The sequence below is a fragment of the Lipotes vexillifer genome, unplaced genomic scaffold, assembly GCF_000442215.2.
Source record: "Lipotes vexillifer unplaced genomic scaffold, Lipotes_vexillifer_v1.1 scaffold1586, whole genome shotgun sequence".
Lineage (NCBI taxonomy): Eukaryota > Metazoa > Chordata > Mammalia > Artiodactyla > Lipotidae > Lipotes > Lipotes vexillifer.
In genome coordinates, this window is record NW_006792103.1 from 226,572 (window position 1) to 252,096 (window position 25,525).

A 25,525-nucleotide genomic window follows, 5' to 3' on the forward strand; every position below is an offset into this window, starting at 1 on the left:
ACAGAAATGGAACAGAATGGACAGCCCAGAAATAAACCCACCCACTATGGTCAATTAATCTATGACAAAGGAGGTAAGAATATACAATGGAGAAAAGACAGTCCCTTCAGTAAGTGTGCTGGGAAAACCAGACAGCTACATGTAAAAGAATGAAATTAGAACATTCTCTAACACCATATACAAAACTAAACTCAAAATGGATTAAAGAACTAAATGTAATACCAGATACCATAAAACTCCTAAAGGAAAACATAGGCAGAACACTCTGACATAAATTGTAGCAACATTTTTTTGAATCTGTCTCCTAAAACAAAGGAAATAAAAGCAAAAACAAACAAATGGGACCTAATTAAACTTAAAAGCTTTTGCACAGCAAAGGAAACCATTGATGAAACGAAAAGACAACCTACCAAATGCGAGAAAATATTTGCAAATGATATGACCGATAAGCGGTTAATATCCAACATGTATAAACAGCTCCTATAACTCAACATCAAAAAAACAAACAACCCATGGCACAGGGGCTGGGTGCTGAAACACGGGCTGCAGCGAACAAACTGGGGGAGAGGACTGGGGTTGGCTGTGCAGAGACTGCCCAAAGGGACTGAAGTGTGATCTGGGCCACAACAGGGTGTGTGTAGGGTGCAGCCCAGATCTGCCATAAAAGCCCCATTGTTAATACACACACACACACACACACACACACACACACACACACAGTGAGGGGGGGGGCCCCGCCATAGCAGCCTCATTCTCAGTGTGCTCACAGCAGGTGCGGCTCCACTTCTAGGAGGTCTGGGAGTGCGCAAGTGCCCACATGCAGAGACGAGGCTAAAATCTAAGCAGATCCTCAGTGCTGGAGACTTCAGAAGCAGGGCTGAAATCTGAGCCGTGTCCCAGCAGCTGTGTGGATTTATGCTGCTGGGGCTCTGAAGGTGTAGTGCCTGTGGGACACTGGAGCATATTACTGGCACTGGAGCAGGTCCGGTGTTAGCACTGGTGGGCTTTGTGGGCACCTGCATGCGGAGGTGGGGCTGGGGTCTGGGCTGATTCCATAGCTCCCATGGGTGGGTCCCCGTGCTGGTCTTCAGTGGCTCTGTGCTGGCGGCTTTGTGAGCACAGCACCTGAGGGACATCCTGGCCAATTACCTGCATTCCCAAGGCTGAGGGCAGTGCCAACAACACTGTACTTTGCGAGCTCACACAGGTGACACCACAGAGTGCATTTCCTGGTGGACAGCTCCTGAGGAGGAATACTCAGCGGCTCCTATCCCAGCAGGAGCAATCCAGTCCCACCTACCTCACAATGTAGGTTAGAATCGAATATGGGGGCTTCTACTCCAACAACTGGGGAGCAGACCCTGCCCCTGACAGGGCTGTGACAACCACAGAGCAAACATGAGGTCCCGTTCATGATCCAGTGCAGGCTCTGGTTACCGCCACAACAATCACATCCCCTCTCAAGGGGATAACAGCCAGCACACACTGAGAAAAAGAAGTAGCAGGCATCCATACTAAAAACAGCCCTTGCACCAAAAATATTAGACTCACGCAGGCTACACAGGGATGCTCCCACATAAAAACAGTCTTTCAAGACCACAGTAGATAACTGTTTTTCCTAAACTCATAGTCAGAGAAATATAAATAAAATGAAGAAACAGAGAAACCACTTGCAACTAAAAGATCAAGAGACTTCCCCTGAAAGAACAAACAATGAAATAGCCCTTGCCAGTCTACTAGACCCTGAGTTCAAAAAGGAGGTAATAAAAATACTGAAGGAATTAAGAAAGGATACCAAGAGAAATGCAGATATCTGTAAAAATGACATAGCAACTATAAAGAGGAGCCAATTAAAATTAGAAAACTCATTTGCCAAGAAGAAAGCTGAACTAAAGGCAATAAATAGCAAACTGAATAATGCAAAAAACAAATAAGTGATCTGGAAGACAGAATAAAGAAAATCACCCAATCAGAACAAAAGACAAAAAGATACATGAAAACAATATATGAGACCTATGGAATAACTTAAAGCATGGCAATCTATGCATAATAGGGATCCCAGAAAGAGAAGAAAGAGAAAAGGTGATCAAAAATGTATTTGAAGAAATTATGGCTGAAAACTTCCCAAACCTAAAGAAGGAAACAGATATCCAGGTACAGGAAGCACAGATGGTCCCAACAAGATGAACCCAAACAGACCTACACCAAGACATATTATAATTAAAACAGCAAAAGTTAAAGATAAAGAGAGAATTCTAGAGATAGAAAGAGAAAAAAAGTTGATTACAAGGGAACTCCTGTAAGGCTATCAGCTGATTTTTCTACAGAAATGCTGCAGGCCAGAAGGGAATGGCAAGATATATTCAAAGTCTTGAAAGGGAAAAACGTGCAACCTAGGATACTCTACCCAGTGGGATTATTGTTTAAAACAGAAGGAGAGATAACAATTTCCCAGACAAGCAAAAACTAAAAGAAGACAGCAATACTAAACCTATGCTACAAGAAATATTGAAAGGTCTTCTCTAAATAGAAAAAAAGCAAGAATCTAAAGGAAAGAGAATCACAATTGGAAAGTAAATCATTTAAATAAGATAAATGTTTTTTGTGAAAGCAATTATAACTATAAACAGATAAACATGAAGATGTAAAAGAGGCCATCAAAATCATAAAATGTGGGGGAGGGGAGTAAGAAAACACAGATTTCTTTTTTTTTAAGAATGTGTTTGAACTTATATGACTATGAGTCTAAAGCAGGTATATAGTAATGGGTTAATGTACTTGAAAACCAGGGAAACCACAAATCAAAAACACAACAGATTCACAAAAACCAAAAAGAACTCGTGCATAATTTTTAAAAACCCATCAAACCAAAAAAGTAGAAAGAAAAAGAAACAGAGAAGAAATACAAAATCAACTGGAAAACAAGGTTTAAAATTGGAATAAATCCCTATCTATCAAGATTTACCTTAAATGTCCATGAACTAAATGCTCAAATCAAACGACAGAGTGGCAGATTGGATTAAAAACAACAAGAACCTCCAATATACTGCCCACTTTAGAGCGAAGGACATACATAGATTGAAAGTGAGGGGATAGGGACTTCCCTGGTGAGGCAGTGGTTAAGAATCCGCCTGTCAAAAAAAAAAAGAATCCGCCTGTCAATGCAGGGGATATGGGTTCGATCCCTGGTCCGGGAAGATCCCGCATGTCGCGGAGCAACTAAACCCGTGCACCACAACTACTAAGCCCATGTGCCACAACTACTGAAGCCCGCGTGCCTAGAGCCCGTGCTCCGCAACAAGAGGAGCCACTGTAATGAGAAGCCCATGCACCACAACAAAGAGTAGCCCCCACCTGCCACAACTAGAGAAAGCCTGCACGCAGCAACAAAGACCTGACACAGCCAAAAAAAAAAAAAAAGGGATAGAAAAAGATATTCATGCAAATGGAAATGACAAGAACAGGGTAGGAATACTCATATCAGACAAAATAGACTTTAAGACAAAGGCCACAAAGAAAGATAAAGAAGAACATTATATAATGATAAAAGCATCAATACAAGAAGAGGATATTACACTCAATATATATGCAACCAATATGATCACCTAAATACATAAAACAAATACTAACAGAGAGAGAAATTGCTGGGAATACAATAACAGTAGGAAACTTTAACACCCCACTGACATCAATGGACAGATCTTCCAAATAGAAAATCAACAAGGCAACAGAGATACTAAATGATACAATAGAACAGGTAGACTTAATTGATATTTTCAGGACATTATATGCAAAAAAACCCCAGAATACACATTCTTTTCAAGCATGTGTATTTCAGAATACACATGAAACATTCCTTAGGATACACCACATACGAGGACACAAAACAAGCCTCAACAAATTTAAGAGGATAGAAATTATTTCAAGGTCTGCGCTCTGGGCTCGACTGAGGCTCCCTGGCCGCTTGCACTTTTCGCTCCTTCTCCAAGATGGCGGCAGTCAGCGCACTGAGGCAGGATCTGGGCGAGTCTCGTGAAGATTGGTTTGGTGGTGATCACAGCTTTGAGGACATAGGGTTAGCTGCTGGCCAAAGCAAAGAAGAAAAGAAACGTTCTTACAAAGATTTTTTAACGGAAGAGGAAGAAATCACTGCTCAGGTCAGGAATTCTTCCAAGAAGAGGTTAAAGGACAGTGAACTTTACTTCTTGGGGATGGACAAGCACAAGAAGAGGAAGCACTCCTCTGATGATTACTACTATGGAGGACAGTGATTCTTGTTCTGAGTGCCGATAAACCAGCGTGAAGGAGGAGAGAGGTGGAGGGCTGGTATTTTGGAGGATTCAGCATAGAAGAACAGTCTTCATTTGTGATACACCAGATATTTTGTCTTTGGAATTGTCACAGAAGAAAAAGTCCAGCCCGCAGTCTGCTGATACAACTATGGACCTGTTGAAAGGGATCACTTCCCCTCTGGCAAAAGGCACCAAGCCCCCCCCCCAAAGACAGGAGAAAAGTCCTCCAGTTCTTGAAGCCGTTCAGAGTAAAAAGGAACACCACAGGAAGAAAGTCAGCAGAAGCAGTGGGGAGCTGTCCCTGGAGGATGGTGGTTCCCACAAATCCAAAAAAATGAAACTGCTCTATGTGAACACTGAGACACAGACCCTTTGGGAGCCCGATGGGTTAAAGATGAAACTTATTCTCTCACCAAAGGAGAAGGGAAGCAACTCAGTTGATGGGGAGTCTTTTCAGTACCCCTCTCAACAAGCAATTATGAAAAAATCCTCTAAGGAGTGAGCTTGAGATGAGCAAGGTGCTTTACTCCTAGGACACGAGTTACGGAGCTTTCTGAAAACAGCCTGGAAGAAGCACAAGTCATTCTCAGATTCACGTTCGTCTCCTGGCCCTGAAGGCTATGGGTCTGATGCCTCCCAGTTCCCAGAATCCCACAGTGCTAACCTTGATCTTTCAGGGCTTGAACCTATTCTAGTAGAATCAGGCTCCTCCTCTGGCGGGGAGCTGGAGGTTGGGGAGTTAGTGATTGATGATTCTTACTGGGAAATCAAGAAGAAAAAGAAGTCAAAGAAGAGCAAAAAGAAGGACAAGGAGAAGCATAAATTGAAGCGACACTCCAAGTCCAAGAGAAGGTCGGGACTTCCTGCTGCAGCAGCGGGAAAGGTCCCAGCGCTGCCCGGCCCTCCGCCCAGTACACTGCAGCAGCCGCCCCTCCCCCACCGTTTCCTGGCCTCCACACGGATACACACAGTGAGGAAGAAAGGAGAGAAGGACAAAGAGAGAGAGAAGAAAAGCCAAAAAAGAACATGTCGGCCTACCAGGTGTTCTTTAAGGAGTATCGTGTAACGTTTGTCTGACCATCCAGGCATAGATTTTGGGTAACTGAGTAAAGAATTGGCTGAGGGGCTTCCCTGGTGGCGCAGTGGTTGCAAGTCGGCCTGCCGATGCAGGGGACACGGGTTCGTGCCCCGGTCCGGGAGGATCCCACATGCCGCGGAGCGGCTGGGCCCGTGAGCCATGGCCGCTGAGCCTGCGCGTCCGGAGCCTGTGCTCCGCAACGGGAGAGGCCGCAACAGTGAGAGGCCCGCGTACCGCAAACAAACAAACAAACAAACAAAACAAAAAAACCCCCAAAATTGGCTGAGGTGTGGAAGCAACTGCCAGAAAAGTACAAACTGATTTGGAAGCAAAAACCTCAGCATCTGCAACACAAACAGAACAAAGCAGAAGCTACAACTGTGAAAAGAAAAGCATCCAGCTCAGAAGGTTCCATGAAAGTGAAAGCTTCCTCTGCAGGAGTACTGTCGCCCCGAAGAAATCCCCACCCACCAACATGCTATTATTACCCGCCTCGCCAGACAAAGCCCGTCGACGTGGCCGCTCATCTCCAGCTGTTGGGAGAGTCCCTGAGCCTCACTGGACACCACCTGCAGGAAACCAAGGGCATGGTGGCTGTGTCTGGCAATTTGTCAGTGCTTCTGGATTCCATCATCTGTGTGCTTGGCCCCTTGGCGTGTGTGCCCACACAACTACCTGAGTTGAATGGCTGTCCCAAACAGGTCTTGTCAAATATGCTAGACCACATTGCTTACATCATGCCTGGACTGTGACAGCAAAGACTCCTGGGACAGAAACCTTATCTTGACTGTTGCTGGCTTGTGTATATGTGACTGTTGCAGATCCCTTCACTGGCCTCTGGGTGTAGGTTTTAAATTTTTATATATATGCATAATGTGTATATATATGTATATATAATGTATAATATATACATAGGACTGTAACTACTTTGCTTTTAATACTTTTATGAAATGACAAAGGTTTAGCCAAGAGGAAACCTTGGTATGAATATGGGCTTGGGATTATTTCTTCTCCTGTGGTGGATAAATCTGCCTTAAAAATCAATGTAACTTGGGGGCTGGGGGCTTGTTCTGGATGTCAAGTGCATCGCTTTAAGGTCAGCCAAAATATGATTTTTTTCCAAACTCAATTGTACCTCCAGACCCATCACTGACCATTTGCCTTACCTGTCTTACAGTCTGAAATGCAATGGGAAAGATTATGGGAAGACGTCAGTTAACTGAAGTACAAAGCTTTTCAACTTGAAGTGACCTAGGTGGGAGGTGATAACATCGTTCCCATCTGAAAGTTGTTGTGATGGCTTAAGTGAACTTAGTAGGGGGGTTCATCCCAATTCCTGCTCTACCAGTGTCCATGTCTCAAAACTTATTGTAATCATTGGTACCACTGGCAGCCTCAGTCGGAGCCAAGGAGATTTGTGAGCCCTGGAGAGGGTAAGGCCGTCAATGCCACCAGCTGAATGGACTATATTGTGAGCTGACCCACAGCATTTGGTCTGCAGAGCTAAGAGCTGGTATCTTCCATTGGCAGCGTCAGCTTAGCTCACAGTTCCGCTGCTTAGTTGCTTGGTGGGTGTGGAAGGTGAGCTTTGCCCAGCCTGATTCCTGGGTTCATCTCATTGGCTCCCCTGTTGGGCAGATACACAGTGTTCTGCATTCCACACTTAAGCAAATTGCGAAAAAAGTACTCTATTCTCATGTAGGTTTGTTTACGTGCATGTGTGGATGTGTTTTAATTATGTGTATTTAACTTTTTAAACTCTCTTAGATTTTAATTTATCCTGTAAATTTCTGTATATATAATTTAAAAACAAGAGCCTCCACCAGCAACAGCATGTGGAAGATACAGATTTGTCATTTCTTCCTCCCCTCCTTGCTCTGGTCTCTGTAAACTCCAAATCATCTACACGTTCAGGTACTGTGCCTCGGAAAAGAATCATATTGGGATTCTAGTTCTTTATAACTGAACAGTGTCAAGAAACTAAATAAAAAGGAATGTCACCATTCCCAGCTGCCCTTATTTCCAAAGAACCAGATTTTTGCTTCCCAGTTCCAAAGAAAACAGTTGAGGGCTTCAGGGTTGTTTTTAAATTTGGTTTGAGAGTCCACGTCAAAACCAGACTCTGATGTGACTGCTTTCTTCCCTTGGCCTGGATGGAGCACCGCAGTATCAAAGTAGATCTTTGAGGAAAGTGCCACCAGCCTGCATCCTATTTAATTCCCTCCTTTCTTCCCAATAGTGTGGTCACAGGGCTGTTTTTCTTAAAGGTATTCTGGCTGCTGAATGCCATTCTCACCTCAGAGCAGTTTTGAGATTTAACTGGGGAAACAGAAGGAAACAGGAATGTTTGGGAACCAAAATCACGAAGAGCAGAAATCCTGGTTTGAGTTTGTGTGTTAGCACCTGTCCCATGCCTCCTCTGTACCCATGTCAGTTTCCTGTTTGACACAGAGTATTAAGGGAGGGCCTCAGAGTCATGTAGTAGTACAGAAAGAAGTCAATCCTACCATTGTCATTTGTACACATTAATAAAGTCCTGATGAGGACCTGATTTTTGTTTGTTTGTTTTCCTTTAAAATCCAACCCTATTGTATTTGTATTTAAAATTTGTACACATTTGTATAATCTGTTCCTTGTGGTATTTGGTACTGTTAGAGGAAAACCTTTGGATCCAAATCTTCTTGCAGTTTTTATATCATTGTTTTATTTTGTCTTTTAAATAAATTCTAGCAGTTTGATCCAAATTCCATTACAGTTGTATAAAGAACTAAAATTTTGTACTTACATTATTAAAAATCACATTTTTAATATTTGTAAAGAAAAAAATTATTTCAAGCAGCTTTTCTGACCACTATGGTATGAAATTAGAAATCAACCACAGAAAGAGTAATGAGAAGAGAAAAGAAAAAGAAAAAAACCCCATGATTATATAGAGATTAAATAACATGCTACTAAAAACCCAATGGGTCAATGATGAAATCTAAGAGAAAATTAAAAAATACCTTGAGAAAAATGACAATGAAAACACAACCATACAAAATCTATGGGATGCAGCAAAAGCAGTCCTGAGAAGCTCACAGCAATAGAGGTCGTCCTCAAAAAGCAAGAAAAATCTCAAATAACCTAACCTACCACCTAAAAGAAAAAAGGACAAACAAAACCTAAAGCTGGCAAAAGGAAGGAAATAATAAAGATAAGAGAGGATATAAATTCAGAGGTTAAAAAAACAATAGAAATAGTCAATAAAACCAAGAGCTGCTTTTTTGAAAGGATAAACAAAATTGACAAACTTCTGGCCAGGCTCACCAAGAAGAAAAGAGAGAGGACACAAACAAATTAAGAAATGAAAGGAGAAATAACCGACACCACAGAAATACGAAAAGACCGTAAGACAGTACTATGAACAATTATATGCCAACAAACTGGACAACCTAGAAGAAGTGGACAAGTTTCTAGAAACATACAGCCCACCAAAAACTGAATCAAGAAGAAATAAATACTCTGAACAGAATGATCACTAAAAGTGAAATTGAAACTATATAGAAAAACAAACGAACAAACAAAACCCATAAACCTCCCAGCAAACAGAAGTCCAGGACTGGTGGCTTCACTGGGGAATTCTATCAAACATACTAAGAACTTATACCAATCCCTCTCAAACTCTTCCAAAAGAAAAGATACACTTAATAAACAAAAGTCCAGGACCAGATGGCTTCGCAGATGAATACTACCAAACATTTAGAGGAAAGTTAACACCTATCATTCTGAAATTGTTCCAAAAAACTGCAGAGGAAGTAACAGTTCCAAATTCATTAAATGAGGCCATCTACACCCTGATACCAAAAGCAGACAAAAAAAATCACTAAAAAGGAAAATGATAGGCGAGTATCACTGATGAACATAGACAGGAAAACCCTCAACAAAATACTAGCAAACCGAATTCAACAATACATTAAAACGATCATACACCATGATCAACTGGGATTTATCCCAGGGATACAAGGATTTTTCAATACGTGCAGGTCAATGTGATATACAACATGAATAAATTGAAGAGTAAAAACCAAAAGATCATCTCAATAGATGCAGAAAAAGCTTTTAACAAAATTCAACATCCATTTATGATAATAAGAAAAAAAAAAACCTCTCCAGAAGGTGAACATAGAGGGGACATGCCTCAACATAATAAAGGCCATATATGGCAAACCAATAGCTAACATCATAATAGTGAAAAGCTGAAAGCATTTCCTCTAAGATCAGAAACAAGACAAGGATGTCCATTCTCGCCACTTTTATTCTACATAGTTTTGGACGTCCTAGCCATGGCAATCAGAGAGGAAAAACAAATAAAAGAAATTCAAACTGGAAAAGAAGAAGTAAAGTTGTCACTGTTTGCAGATGACATAATACTACACATAGAAAATCCTGAAGACGCTGCAAGAAAACTGCTAGAGCTCATCCATGAATATGGTGAAGTTGCTGGATACAAAATTAATATACAGAAATCTGTTGCATTTCTATACACTGATAATGAAATATCAGAAAGAGAAATTAACAAAACAATCCCATTTACCACTGCATCAAAAAGAAAAAAAAAACCTACTAATAAACCTACCTAAGGAGGCAAAGGAACTGTTTTTGAAAACTATAAGATGTTGATGAAAGAAATTGAAGATGATACAAACACACAGAAAGATATATCAAGTTCTTCTTGGATTGGAAGAATCAATATTGTCAAAACAACTATATTACCCAAGACAATCTACAGATTCAATACAATCCCTCAAATTACCAATGGCATTTTTCACAGAACTAGAACAAAAATTTTGTAAATTTTTATGGAAACACAAAAGACCCCAGACAGCCAAAACAATTGAGAAAGAAGAACAGAGCTGGAGGAATCACACTTCCTGACTTCAGACTATATTACAAAGCCATGGTAATCAAAACGGTATGGTACTAGTACAAAAACAAACATATAGATCCATGGAACAGGATAGAAAGCCCAGAAATAAACCTACACACTTATGATCAATTAATTTATGACAAAGGAGGAAAGAATACACGATGGAGAAAAGACAGTGTCTTCAATAAGGAGTGCTGGGAAAATTGGACAGCTACATGTAAAAGAATGAAATTAGAACATTCTCTAACAAAATATACAAAAATAAACTCAAAATGTATTAAAGACCTAAATGTAAGACCTCTTACAGGAAAACATGGGCAGAACACTCTTTAAAATAAATTGCAGCAATATTTTTTTGGATCCTCTCTTAAGAGTAATGAAAATAAAGACGAAAATAAACAAATGGGACCTAATTACACTCAAAAGCTTTTGCACAGCAAAGGAAACCATAAACAAAATGAACAGACAACCCACAGAATGGGAGAAAATATTTGCAGATGATGCAACCAACAAGGGATTAATTTCCAAAATATACAAACAGCTCATACAGCTTAATATCAAAAGAATAAACAACCTAATCAAAAAATGGGCAGAAGACCTAAATAGACATTTTTCCAAAGAAGACATCCAAATAGCTGACAGGCACATGAAAAGATGCTCAACACTCCGAATATTAGAGAAATGCAAATCAAAACTACAATGAGGTACCACCTCACACCAGTCAGAATGGCCATCATTAAAAAGTCTAAAAATAATAAATGCTAGAGAGGGTGTGGAGAAAAGGGAGCCCTCCTACACTGTGGGAGGAATGTAAATTGGTACAGCCATTACAGAGAGCTGTATGGACGTTCCTTAAAAAAATAAAGTTATCTTATGATACTGCAATCCCACTCCTGGGCATATACCTGGAGAAAACTCTCATTTGAAAAGATACATGCACCCCAATGGTCATAACAGCACCATTTATAATAGCCAAGACACAGAAGCAACCTAAGTATCCATCAACAGATGAATGGAAAAAGGAGATGTGGTACATATATACAATGGAATGTTACTTAGCCATAAAAAAGAATGAAGTAATGCCATTTGCCAACAACATGGATGGACCTAGAGATTATCACATTAAGTGAAATAAGTCAGAGAAAGACAAACTTATGATATCATTTATATGTAGCGTCCAAAAAAATGCTATCAATGAACTTACGTACAGAACAGAAATAGAATCACAGACATGGAAACAAACTTGAGGCTGCCAGAGGGGATAGTGGGGAGGGGGGTGGGGAGATAAGTTGGGAGACTGGGATTAATCTATACACACTACTATGTATAAAAGATATAAACAGCAAGGACCTACTATATAGCTCAGGTAACTATATTCAGTGTCTTGTAATGTGTAGTGGAAAAAAGTATATGAAAAAAAATATGTATCTGAATCATTTTTTTAAATAAATATTTAGAAATAAACCTGATCAAGGAGATGAAAGACTTATACACTGAGAACTATAAAATACTGATAAAGCAAACTGAAGATGAGAAATGGGAAAATATCCTATGCTCTTGGGTTAGAAGAATCAATACTGTTAAAATGGCCATATCTACAAATTTAATGAGATCTCTATCAAATTACTCATGACATTTTTCACAGAACTAGAAAAAATAACTCTAAAATTTACCTGGAACCACAAAAGAACGAGAATTGTCAAAGCAATCCCAAGGAAAAAGAACAAAGCTGGAGGCATAACCCTCCGAGACTTCAGACACTACTACAAAGCTACAGTAATCAAAACAGTGTGGTATGGGCACAAAAACAGACAGATGGGTCAACGGACCAGAATAGAGAGTCCAGAAATAAACCCACACACCTACAGTCACTTAACCTTTGACAAAGGAGGCAAAAATATACAATGGAGAAAAGAGAGTCTCTTCAGCAAGTGGTTTTGGGAAAGCTGGACAGCTGCATGTAAATCAATGAAGTTAAAACACTCACTAACACCATATACAATAATAAGCTGAAACTGGCTTAAAGTCTTAAATATAAAACATGCCACCATAAAACTACTAGAATACAACATAGGCAGAACATTCTCTGACATAAAATCATACCACTGTTTTCTTAGGTCAGTCTCCAAGGCAAAAGAAATAAAAGCAAAAATAAATAAATGGGTCCTAATCAAACTTACATGTTTTTGCACATCAAAGGAAACGATAAACAAAAAGAAAAGGTAATCTATGGACTGGGAGAAAATATTTGCAAATGATGCAGCCAACAAGGGCTCAATTTCCAAAATATACAAACACCTCATACACTTCAACAACAAAAAAACCAAACACCCAATTAAAAAAATGGGCAGAAGACCTGAACAGACATTTTTCCAAATTGGAAATGCAGATGGCCAACGGGCACATGAAAAGATGCTCAACATCGCTAATCGTCAGGGAAATGCAAATCAAAGTCACAATGAGCGATTACCTAATACCCATGAGAATGGCAAGCATCAAAAAGAACACAAACAACAAATGTTAGGAAAGTTGTGGAGAGAAAGGAACCCTTTTACACTGTCAATGGGAAAGCAAATTGGTGCAGCCATTGTGGAAAACAGTATGGAGGTTTCTCAAAAAGAATAACAAAACTAAAAACAGAGCTACAATATGACCCAGGAATTCCACTCCTGGGTATATATCCAGGGGGAAAAACAAAAACAAAAACAAAAACAAAAACACTCACTAACTTGAAAAGATATGGGCACCCCAATGTTCATAGCAGCATTATTTGCAATTGCCAAGACATGGACGCAACCTAAGTGTCCATCAACAGGTGAATGGATAAAGAAGCTGTAGTACAATATATCTGCAAAATGGAATACTACTCAGCTATAAAAAAAAATGAAATTTTGCTATTTGCAGCGACATGGATGGACTTGAAGGGCATCATGCTAAGTGAAATAAGTCAAAGACAAATACTGTATGATATCACTTATATGTGGAATCTAAAAAATACAACAAACTAGTGACTATAACAAAAAAGCAGCAGACTCACAGATATAGAGAACAAACTAGCAGTTACCAGTGAGTAGAGGGAAGGGGGGAGGAGCAATATAAGGGTAGAGGATTAAAATGTACAAACTATCAGGTATAAGTTGTAAGAATATATTGTAGGTTGAGGGGCAGGGCCTTGGGGGACTCTGGATGGAGTGGGTGGTGGAGGCGGTAGGAAGTGGAGCCCAGAGTGCCAGGAAAAGCTTGGACACTTTTCTACCATGCTGATGGCATTCTAAATATATTTGTCAGTTTTCCCAAATTTTAACTGAAGAAAGCCTTAAGAATTTATGCTTAAGGACTAAAGTGTGACTGCCAATTACCAGGCTTTCAGGATGAATCTGGAAAACCTCAGCAAGCTGGAACTCCTAACACTATTGTGTATTATCAAAGGAGAGCTTGAAGCAGGGGACCTTGTTATAGAAGCTTTAAAGAATTAGCTGAAAGAGTCTTGAGGTCTGCTCTCTGCCATGGGGGCAGGGGCTGAGGGCACAGCCAGCAGGCAGTGCACCACAGGCTCTGAGGCAGCCCACTGAAAGTTAAAGAAATATTAATAGAAAATGGCAGAGTAGGACTTGAGTTCACCTCCTCTCACAAAAACATAAAACTCACTATTAACTGCTGAATATCCATCGACAAAAAAGACTGGAACCTACCAAAAAAGATATTCTACACCCAAAGACAAAGAAACAATGAGACAGTAGGAAGGGTGCATTCACGATACAATCAAATCCCATACCTGCTGGATGGGTGACCCACAAACTAGAAAATAACTGTATCGCAGAGGTTCTCCCACAGGAAAGTTCTGAGCCCCATGTCAGGCTCCCCAGTTTGGGGGTCAGGCATAGGGAAAGGCCCCCCCAGAGCATTTGGCTTGAAAGACCAGCAGGGTTTCGTCACAGGAACTCCACTCTTGAAGGGCACAGAGAAGGTCTCACGTGCACTGGGACCCAGGGAGAAAGAAGTGACTTCACAGAAGCCTGGGCCAGACCTACCTGCTGGTCTTGGAAGGTCTCCAGGGGAAGCAGGGGGCAGCTGTGGCTCACTGTGGGGACAAGGACACTGGTGGAGGAGGTACCGGGGAGTACTCACTGACGTGAGCTCTCCTGGAGGCAGCCATCTTGACACCAAGACCTGACCCCACCCAACAGCCTGTAGGCTCCTGTGCTGGGATGTCTCAGGGCAAACAACCAGCATGGTGGGAACACAGCCCCACCCATCAGCAGACAGGCTGCCTAAAGTCTTCTGGAGCCCACAGGCACCTCTAAACACACCCTAGAAACGGCCATGCCCACCAGAGGGACAAGACTCAGCTCTACCAACCAGAGGGCAGGCTCCAGTTCCTCCCACCAGGAAGGCCGCACAAGCCTCGTAGACCAGCTTTACCCACCAGGGGGCAGACACCAGAAGCAAGAAGAATTATAATCCTGCAGGCTGCAGAACACAGAAATTTAGACAAAATTAGATGGCAGAGGAATATGTTCCAGACGAAGGAACAAGACAAAACCCCAGAAGAACAGCTAAGTGAAGTGGAGATAGGCAATCTACCTGAAAAAGAATTCAGAGTTATGATAGTAAAGATGATCCAAGATCTCAGAAAAAGGATGGAGGTACAAACCAAGAAGATACAAGAAATGTTTAACAAAGAACCAGAAGAGATAAAAAACAGAGTTGAACAATACAATAACTGAATTGAAAAATAAAGCAGAAAGAATCAATAGCAGAATAAATGAGGCAGAAAAATGAGTAAGTGACCTGGAAGACAGAATGGTGGAAATCATCGCCACAGAAGAGAATAAAGAAAAAAGAATGAAAAGGTATGATGAAGACAGTTTAAAAGACCTCTGGGACAACATTAAACGCACCAATATTCACATGATAGGGGTCCCAGAAGGCAAAGAGGGAAAGGATCTGAGAAAACATTTGAAGAGATAATAGCTGAAAACTTCCCTAGGGGCTTCCGTGGTGGTGCAGCAGCTGGGAGTCCGCCTGCCGGTGGGAGGGACGCGGCTTTGGGCCCTGGTCTGGGAGGATCCCGTGTGCCGCAGAGCAATGGGGCCCATGCGCTGCTGCTGCTGAGCCTGCGCTCTGAAGCCCAAGAGCCACAACTGCTGAAGCCCACGTGCCGTGACTACTGAGGCCTGCGTACCTTACAGCCCGTGCTCCATGGCGGGAGAGGCCGCCGCAGTGAGAGGCCCATGCACTGCGGTGGGGAGTGGCCCCTGCTTGCCGTGGCTGGTGGGGACAGCTCAGCCAAAAAGAAATAAATAAATAAAACAAAACCCAAAAAACAGAAACAAAAACTTCCCTAATATGGGAAAAGAAACAGTCACCCAATTACAAGAAGCACAGAGAGCGTCACACAGGATAAACCCAAGGAGGAAAACACCAAGACACATTAATCAAATTGACAAAAATTAAAGACAAAGAGAAAATATTAAAAGCAACAAGGGAAAAGCAACAAATAACATACAAGGGAATCCTCATAAGGTTATTGGCGGATTTTTCAGCAAAAACTCTGCAGGCCAGAAGGAAGTGGCACAATATATTTAAAGTGATGAAAGGGAAAAACCTACAACCAAGAATACTCTGCTCAGCAAGAATTTCGTTCAGATTTGAAGAAGAAATGAAAAGCTTTACAGACAAGCAAAAGCTAAGAGAATTCAGCACCATCAAACCACCTTTGCAACAAATGCTAAAGGACGCTGTTGGTGGGAATGTAAATTGATACATGGAGAACAGTATGGAGGTTCCTTAAAAAACTAAAAATAGAACTACCATACGACCCAGCAATCCCACTACTGGGCATATACCCCGAGAATACCATAATTCAAAAAGAGACATGTACCACAATGTTCACTGCAGCACTATTTACAAAAGCCAGGACATGGAAACAACCTAAATGTCCATGGACAGATGAATGGATAAAGAAGATGTGGCACATATATACAATGGAATATTACTCAGCCATAAAGAGAAACGAAATTGAGTTATTTGTACTGAGGTGGATGGACCTAGAGACTGTCATACAGAGTGAAGTAAGTCAGAAAGAGAAAAACAAATACCATATGCTAACACACATATATGGAATCTAAAAAAAAAAAGGTTCTAATGAACCTAGGGGCAGGACAGGAATAAAGATGCAGACGTAGAGAATGGACTTGAGGACATGGCGGGGGAAGGGTAAACTGGGGTGAAGTGAGAGAGTGGCATGGACATATATACACTACCAAGTGTAAAACAGATAGCTAGTTGGAAGCAGCCACATAGCACAGGGAGATCAGCTCGGTGCTTTGTGTCCACCTAGAGGGGTGGGATAGGGAGGGTGGGAGGGAGACGCAAGAGGGAGGAGATATGGGGATATATGTATATGTATGTGTATAGTTGATTCACTTTGTTATACAGAAAAAACTAACACAATATTGTAAAGCAACTACACTCCAATAAAGATGTTAAAAAAAAAGGGCTAAAGGAACTTGACTAGGCAGAAGAGAAAAGGCCACAACTAGAAACAAGAAAATTACGAATGGAAAGCTTACTGGTAGAGGAAAACATACAGTAAAGGTAGGAAATCACCCCCACACAAATATACCAAAACCAGCAACTGCGAGGAGAGAACAAATGAAGGATACTGGAAATCCATTTGAAATTAAGATACCAGCAACTTCAAACAACATTGTATATATAAAGACTGCTATAACAAAACCTCATGGTAACCACAAACCAAAAATCTACAACAGATACTCAAAAAAAGAAAAAGGAATCCAAACACAACACTAAAGATAGTCTTCAAATCACACGAGAAGGGAACACAAAAGGAAAAGAAGAAAAATATACCCACAAAAACAAATCCAAAACAATTAGCAAAATGGCAATAAGAACATATATATTGACTAATGATGAAAAATCTGAAAGTGAAATCAAGAAAACACTCCCATTTACCATTGCAACAAAAAGAATAAAATATCTAGGAATAAACCTACCTAAGGAGACAAAAGACCTGTATGCAGAAAATTATAAGACACTGATGAAAGAAATTAAAGATGATACAAACAGATGGAGAGATATACCATGTTCTTGGATTGGAAGAATCAACATTGTGAAAATGACTCTACTTCCCAAAGCAATCTATAGATTCAATGCAATCCCTATCAAACTACCACTGGCATTTTTCACAGAACTAGAACAAAAAATTTCACAATTTGTATGGAAACACAAAAGACCCCGAATAGCCAAAGCAATCTTGAGAACAAAAAATGGAGCTGGAGGAATCAGGCTGCCTGACTTCAGACTATACTACAAAGCTACAGTAATCAAGACAGTATGGTACTGGCACAAAAACAGAAAGATAGATCAATGGAATAGGATAGAAAGCCCAGAGATAAACCCATGCACATATGGTCACCTTATCTTTGATAAAGGTGGCAGGAATATACAGTGGAGAAAGGACAGCCTCTTCAATAAGTGGTGCTGGGAAAATTGGACAGGTACATGTAAAAGTATGAGATTAGATCACTCCCTAACACCATACACAAAAATAAGCTCAAAATGGATTAAAGACCTAAATGTAAGGCCAGAAACTATCAAACTCTTAGAGGAAAACATAGGCAGAACACTCTATGACATAAATCACAGCAAGATCCTTCTTGACCCATCTCCTAGAGTAATGGAGATAAAAACAAAAATAAACAAATGGGACCTAATGAAACTTCAAAGCTTTTGCACAGCAAAGGAAACCATAAACAAGACCAAAAGACAGCCCTCAGAATGGGAGAAAATATTTGCAAATGAATCAACTGACAAAGGATTAATCTCTAAAATTTACAGGCAGCTCATGCAGCTCAATAACAAAAAAATAAACAACCCAATCCAAAAATGGGCAGAAGACCTAAATAGACATTTCTCCAAAGAAGATATACAGACTGCCAACAAACACATGAAAGAATGCTCAACATCATTAATCATTAGAGAAATGCAAATCAAAACTACAATGAGATATCATCTCACACCAGTCAGAATGGCCATCATCAAAAAATCTAGAAACAATAAATGCTGGAGAGGGTGTGGAGAAAAGGGAACACTCTTGCACTGCTGGTGGGAATGTGAATTGGTTCAGCCACTATGGAGAACAGTATGGAGGTTCCTTAAAAAACTACAAATAGAACTACCATATGACCCAGCAATCCCACTACTAGGTATATACCCTGAGGAAACCAGAATTCAGAAAGAGTCATGTACCAAAATGTTCATTGCAGCTCTATTTACAATAGCCCGGAGATGGAAACAACCTAAGTGCCCGTCGTCGGATGAATGGATAAAGAAGATGTGGCACATATATACAATGGAATATTACTCAGCCATAAAAAGAAACGAAATTGAGCTATTTGTAATGAGGTGGATAGATCTAGAGTCTGTCATACAGAGTGAAGTAAGTCAGAAAGAGAAGGACAAATACCGTATGCTAACACATATATATGGAATTTAAGAAAAAAAAATGTTATGAAGAACCTAGGGGTAAAACAGGAATAAAGACAGAGACCTACTGGAGAACAGACTTGAGGATATGGGGAGGGGGAAGGGTGAGGTGTGTTAGGGCGAGAGAGAGACATGGACATATATATACTAACAAACGTAAGGTAGATAGCCAGTGGGAAGCAGCCGCATGGCACAGGGAAACCGGCTCGGTTCTTTGTGGCTGTCTGGAGGGGTGGGATAGGGAGGGTGGGAGGGAGGGAGACAAAGAGGGAAGAGATATGGGAACATATATATATGTATAACTGACTCACTCTGTTATAAAGCAGAAACTAACACACCATTGTAAAGCAATTATACCCCAATAAAGATGTTAAAAAAAAAACAACATATATATTGGTAACTACCTTAAATGTAAATGGGTAAAATGCTCCAACCAAAAGACAAAGACTGGCTGAATGGATATAAAAAGAAGATCTGTATATATGCTGTCTACAAGAGACCCAATTCAGACCTAGGGACACATACAGAATGAACACTAGAGGATAGAAAAAGGTACTCCATGCAAATAGAAATCAAAAGAAAGCTGGAGTAGCAATACTCACATAAGACAAAATAAACTTTAAAATAAAGACTGTTAGAAGAGACAAAGAAGGACACTACATAATGATCGAAGAATCAATTCAAGAAAATATATATCATATATCATACACACACACACACACACACACACACACACACACACACACACACCCAACATAGGAGCACCTCAATATATAACACAAATGTTAACAACCATAAAAGGAGAAATTGACAGTAACACAATAGTGGGGGGGTTTAACTCCCCACTTACATCAGTGTACACATCATTTAGACAAAAAATCAATAAGGAAACACTGGTTTAAATGACACATTAGGCCAGATGGAGTTACTTGATATTTATAGAGCATTGCATCTGAAAGTAGCAGAATACACATTCTTCTCAAGTGCACATAGAACATTTTCCAGGACTGACCACATGCTGGGCCACAAAGCAAGCCTCAGTAAATTTTAAAAAATTGAAATTTATTGAATTTCACAACATTATGAGACTACAAATCAACTACAAGAAAAAAACGGTAAAAACCCCACAAACACATGGAGGCTAAACAATATGCTACTGAACAACCACTGGATCACTGAAGAAATCAAAGACGAAATCAAAAAATACCTAGATACAAATGAAAACAAAAACACGACGATCTAAAACCTATAGGATGCAGCAAAAGCACTTCTAAGAAGTTTATAGCAATACAATCTTACCTCAGGCAACAAGAAAACTCCCAAATAAACCACCTAACCTTGTACCTAAAGCAAACAGAGAAAAGAACAAACAAAACCCAAAGTTAGCAGAAGGAAAGAAATCATAAAGATCAGAGCAGAAATAAATGAAATAGAGATGAAGAATACAAAAGATCAATGAAACTTAAAGCTGGTTCTTTGAAAATATAAACAAAATTCATAAACCTTTAGCCAGAGTTATCAAGAAAAAAGGGCGAAGGCTCAAATCAAAATTAGAAATGAAAAAGGAGAAGTTACAACAGACTCCACAGAAATACAAAGGATCATAAGAGACTATTATAAGCAACTATATGCCAATAAAATAGACAACCCAGAAAAAATGGACAAATTCATAGAAAGGTACTATCTCCCAAGACTGAACCAGGAAGAAATAGAAAATATGAACAATCACAAGTGCTGAAATTGAAACTGTGATTTAAAAACTCCCAACAGGGCTTCCCTGGTGGCGCAGTGGATAAGAATTTGCCTGCCAATGCAGGGGACACAGATTCGATCCCTGGTCTGGGAATATCCCACATGGCGCGGAGCAACTAAGCCCCTGTGCCACAACTACTGAGCCTGTGCTCTAGAGCCCATGAGCCACAACTACTGAAGCCTGTGTGCCTAGAGCCCATGCTCTGCAACAAGAGAAGCCACCGCAATGAGAAGCCCGAGCACCACAATGAAGAGTAGCCCCCGCTCACCGCAACTAGAGAATGCAGCAATGAAGACTCAAGACAGCCAAAAATAAATAAATAAATATTAAAAATTTAAAAACAAACAAAAACTTCCCAACAAACAAAATCCAGGACCAGATGGCTTCACAGGTGAATTCTATCAAACATTTAGAGAAGAGTCAACACCTATCCTTCTGAAACTATTTTAAAAAATTGCAGCAGTAGGAACACTCCCAAACTCATTCTATGAGGCCACCATCACCCTGATACCAAAACCAAAGATACCACAAAAAAAGAAAATTACAGGCCAATATCACTGATGAACATAGACGCAAAAATCCTCAACAAAATACTAGCAACCTGAGTCCAACAACACATTAAAAGGATCTACACCATGATCAAGTGGGATTTATCCCAGGGATGCAAGGATTTTTCAATATCTGCAAATTAATCAGTGTGATACTCCACATTAACCAACTGAAAAGTAAAAACCATGTGATAATCTCAATAAATGCAGAAAAAGCTTTTGACAAAATTCAACATCCAATTATAAAAACTCTCCAGAAAGTGGGCATAGAAGAAACATATCTCAACATAATAAAGGCCATATATGACAATCCCACAGCTAATGTGTGAAAAGCTAAAAGTATTTCCTCTAAGATCATGCACAAGACAAGAATGTCCACTCTTGCCACTTTTATTCAACATAGTTTTGGAAGTCCTAGCCATGGCAATCAGAGAAGAAAAAGAAATAAAAGGAATCCAAATGGGAAAAGAAGTAAAACTATCACTGTTTGAGATTCCATGATACTATACATAGAAAATCCTAAAGATGCCACCAGAAAACTACTAGAGCTCATCGATGAATCTGGTAAAGTTTCAGGACACAAAATTAATACATAGAATTCTGTTGCATTTTGTTATTCTAACAATGAACGATCAGAAATTGAGGAAACAATCCCATTTACCATCACGTCAACAAGAATAAAATGTCTAGGAATAAACCTAAGGAGGCAAAAGACCTGTACTCCAAAAACTATAAGACACTGATGAAACATCAAAGATGACACAAAACAGAAGAAAATATATACGATGTTCTTGGATTGGAAAAATTAATATTGTCAAAATAACTATACTACCCATGGCAATCTACAGATTCAATGCAATCCCTCAAATTACCAATGGCATTTTTGCAGATCTGGAACCAAAAAAAAAAAAAAAAATCCTAAAATTTGTATGGAAACACAAATTCTTGAGAAAGAAAAACAGAGCTGGAGGCTTCAGGCTCCCTGACTTCAGAGTATACTATAAAGCTACAGTAAACAAAACAGCATGGTATTGGCACAAAGACAGACTTACAGATCAATGGAACAGGATAGAAAGTCCACAAATAAACTGACACACTTATGGTCAATTATGTACGACAAAGGAGGAAAGAAAATACAATGGAGAAAAGACAGTCTATTCAATAAGTCGCGCTGGGAAAACTGGACAGCCACATGTAAAAGAATGAAATTAGAACACTCTCTAACACCATACACAAAACTAAACTTAAAATGGATTAAAGAACTAAATTAAATTAAAGAACAGATACTATAAAACTCTTAGAGGGAAACATAGGCAGAACATTCTTTGACATAAATCGCAGCAATATCTTTTTGGATCAACCTCCCAAAGTAATAAAAATAAAAAGAAAATAAACAAAGAGGACCTTATTACACTTAAAAGCTTTTGTATAGAAATGGAAACCGTAAATAAAATGAAAAGATAACCCACAGAATGGGAGAAAATATGTACAAATGATGCAACCGACAAGGGATTAATCTCCAAAATATACAAACAGCTCACGCAACTCAATATTAAAAAACAAACAACCCAATCAAAAAAGGGGCAGAAGATCTAAATAGATATTTCTCCAGAGATGACATCCAGATGGCTGACAGGCACATGAAAAGATGCTCAGCATCACTAATTATCAGAGAAATGCAAATCAAAACTACAATGAGGTATCACTTCAAAGCGGTCAGAAAGGCCATCATCAAAAAGTCTACAAACAATAAATGCTGGAAAGGGTATAGAGAAAAGGGGAAACTCCTACACTGTTGGTGGGAATGTAAATTGGTACAGCCACTATGGAGAACAGTATCGAGGGTCTGTAAAAAAATAAAAATAGAGCTACCGTATGATCCGGCAATCCCATTCCTGGGCATATATCTGGAGAAAACTCTCATTTGAAAAGATACATGCACCCCAATGTTCACTGCAGCACTATTTACAACAGCCAAGACATGGAAGCAACCTAAATGTCCACTGACAGATGAATGGATAAAGAAGATGTGGTGCACACATACACACACACACACACACACACGGAATACTACTCAGCCATAAAAAGAATGAAATAATACCATTCGCAGCAATGTGGATGGATCTATCATACTAAGTGAAGTCAGACAGACAAATATCATATGATATCACTTATATGTGGAATCTAAAAAAATGATACCAATGAACTTATTTACAAAACAGAAACAGACTCAGAGATTTAGAAAACAAACTTATGGTTACCACAGAGGAAAGGTGGGGGGCAAGGGATAAATTAGGAGGTTGGGATTAACATATACACATTATTATATATAAAATAATCAACAAGGACCTACTGTATAGCACAGGAAACTCTACTCAATACTCTGTAATAACGTATATGGAAAAAGAATAGATGTATGTATATGTATAATGAATCGCTTTGCTGTACACCTGAAACTAACACAACGTTGTAAATCAACTATACTCTAATATAAAATTAAAAAATTTGTAAAAGAAATAGTAATATTAAAAAAATATATTGTACAACATGGGGAATAAAACAAATATTTTATAAGTATAAATGGAGTATAACCTCTAAACATTGTGAATCCCTATACTGTACACTGTAACATGTAATACTGTATATCAACTACTCAATAAAAAAAAGAAGCACTGAAAAAGTTTTCAACCTCACCAATAAAATACGAATTAGACAAGGTAGCTTTTTTTTTTCCCCTCCAGACGGAAAACAATTTTAAGGTTTGTTAATTCCCAGTGTTGGTGTGGGTATTTGGAAAGAGACACTTTCATGGCCTTTCTGAGAGCAGTTTAACACTAATAAAAATTCAAATGCAAATTATTCTTTGACTTAGCAGTTCCATTTCTAAAAATATATCCTATAGAAATATAGCCCCAAATCTACAAAGATACACATAGAACGATTTTCACTGAAGCATCTTCTGCAGCAGCAAAAGTGACAGTAATTTCAACATCCACCAATAGGGAAATGTTTAAATAAATTATGATACATGTATACTGTGGACTACTCTGAATATTTAGAAAAATTGAGAGCTATGAAACTAATAGATTGAAACACTGCATATGGTTAATAGTAGCTATCTGCAGGGAACGAGACTGGCTGTGAGTGGTTGTAGGGGGAGAATGATAAAGAGAATTCAACAATACAAATTTCATGATGTAAAAAGTAAACAAAGATGACATATAACTTGTGTAATAAAATAAAACAGCAGCCCTAGGGAAATTTTTAAAATTTTTATTTCTGTTATCCTTCACTCAAGAACATTTTCAGATGCTTTATATCTGCAACTGAAATAGAGTAATTTTAAAACATTTTCCATGTAATAAATATTAAACCAGCATACAATCATTAAAAACGGCTTTTTGAAAAGCAAAACATGTACGCTGCAGAACATTTACAAAATATAGAAGGAATAAAGAAAATAAAATCACCCACAATGCCACCACTCCAAGATGACTACCCTCATGGTGGTATATTTCCTCCCTTTCTTTTTTTGTCTGTGGACATAAATGCCAGTTCTCTATCCCTAGACCAGACCTTTTTGCTTATCTTCAGATCTACATAGATAAATGCAACTAACAAAAGTTGCAGTTTGAACATATCCAAAATTGAACTAGTATTCCCTAGCCCTATTGCAGCTGCTCTTATTCTGCTGATCCATACTGGTCAATAAACAGAACTACCATCTACACAGATGCTCCAGACAGAAACCTGGGGACCATCCATGAACACTCCTTTTACAACCTCTTACCAATTAAGATGTCCTGTTGATTCTGTATCACAAGTCTCTCCTGGACCCATTCACATCTCTCAGTTCACACTGCCATCACCCTACTTCAGGACACCATTTCTCAACTAGCAACAGAATTTAAATTAGCCTTCTTATATCCAGTTTTGCTGCCCCGCCCCCATTAATTGCACTGTAGGTTAGGTAATCTTTCTAGAAACATGCATTTCAATAAGTCATTTATCCACTTAAAACTATTCTACACCCCAAACAATAAAGAACATGTTCCTTAACATAGTACATAAGGCCCTCCATCACTCTTTTGCAACAAGCCCCAGTCTCCTCTTTATTCTCTCCCTGCATTCAGTGATGCTGCCTTACGGAACTTACTGCATAGTGCCTGACTCACTGAAGTTTACACTTCAAAATATCTGATGAAAATTGCTAGAATGTTCAACAACTTTCAGCTCTTATACAGTCTCTGACCTTAACACTTTGGCACAGGCTACTCTGTCTGCCATGAACATTCTCTTCTTACCTATTCCTTCACACAGTTAACTTTGATTCCTCTTTCAGGTCTCAGTTTAACAATCATTTCCTTTGGGGATCCTTTCCTACCCTCTAGATGGGGTCAAGTTTCTCTGTTCCCATGGCACACCATACTTTCCCTA

The 25,525-nt window shown here is 39.4% G+C and overlaps 1 protein-coding gene and 1 pseudogene across 1 annotated transcript in view; one reads left to right on the forward strand and one right to left on the reverse strand.

Annotated features, from left to right (window-relative positions):
* SLC25A32 (solute carrier family 25 member 32) overlaps nt 1–25,525 on the reverse strand; it is a 49,847-nt gene that overhangs the window by 13,175 nt on the left and 11,147 nt on the right. The gene's annotated exons all lie outside the window — the stretch shown is intronic.
* LOC103075869 (HMG domain-containing protein 4-like) lies at nt 4,038–6,122 on the forward strand (annotated as a pseudogene).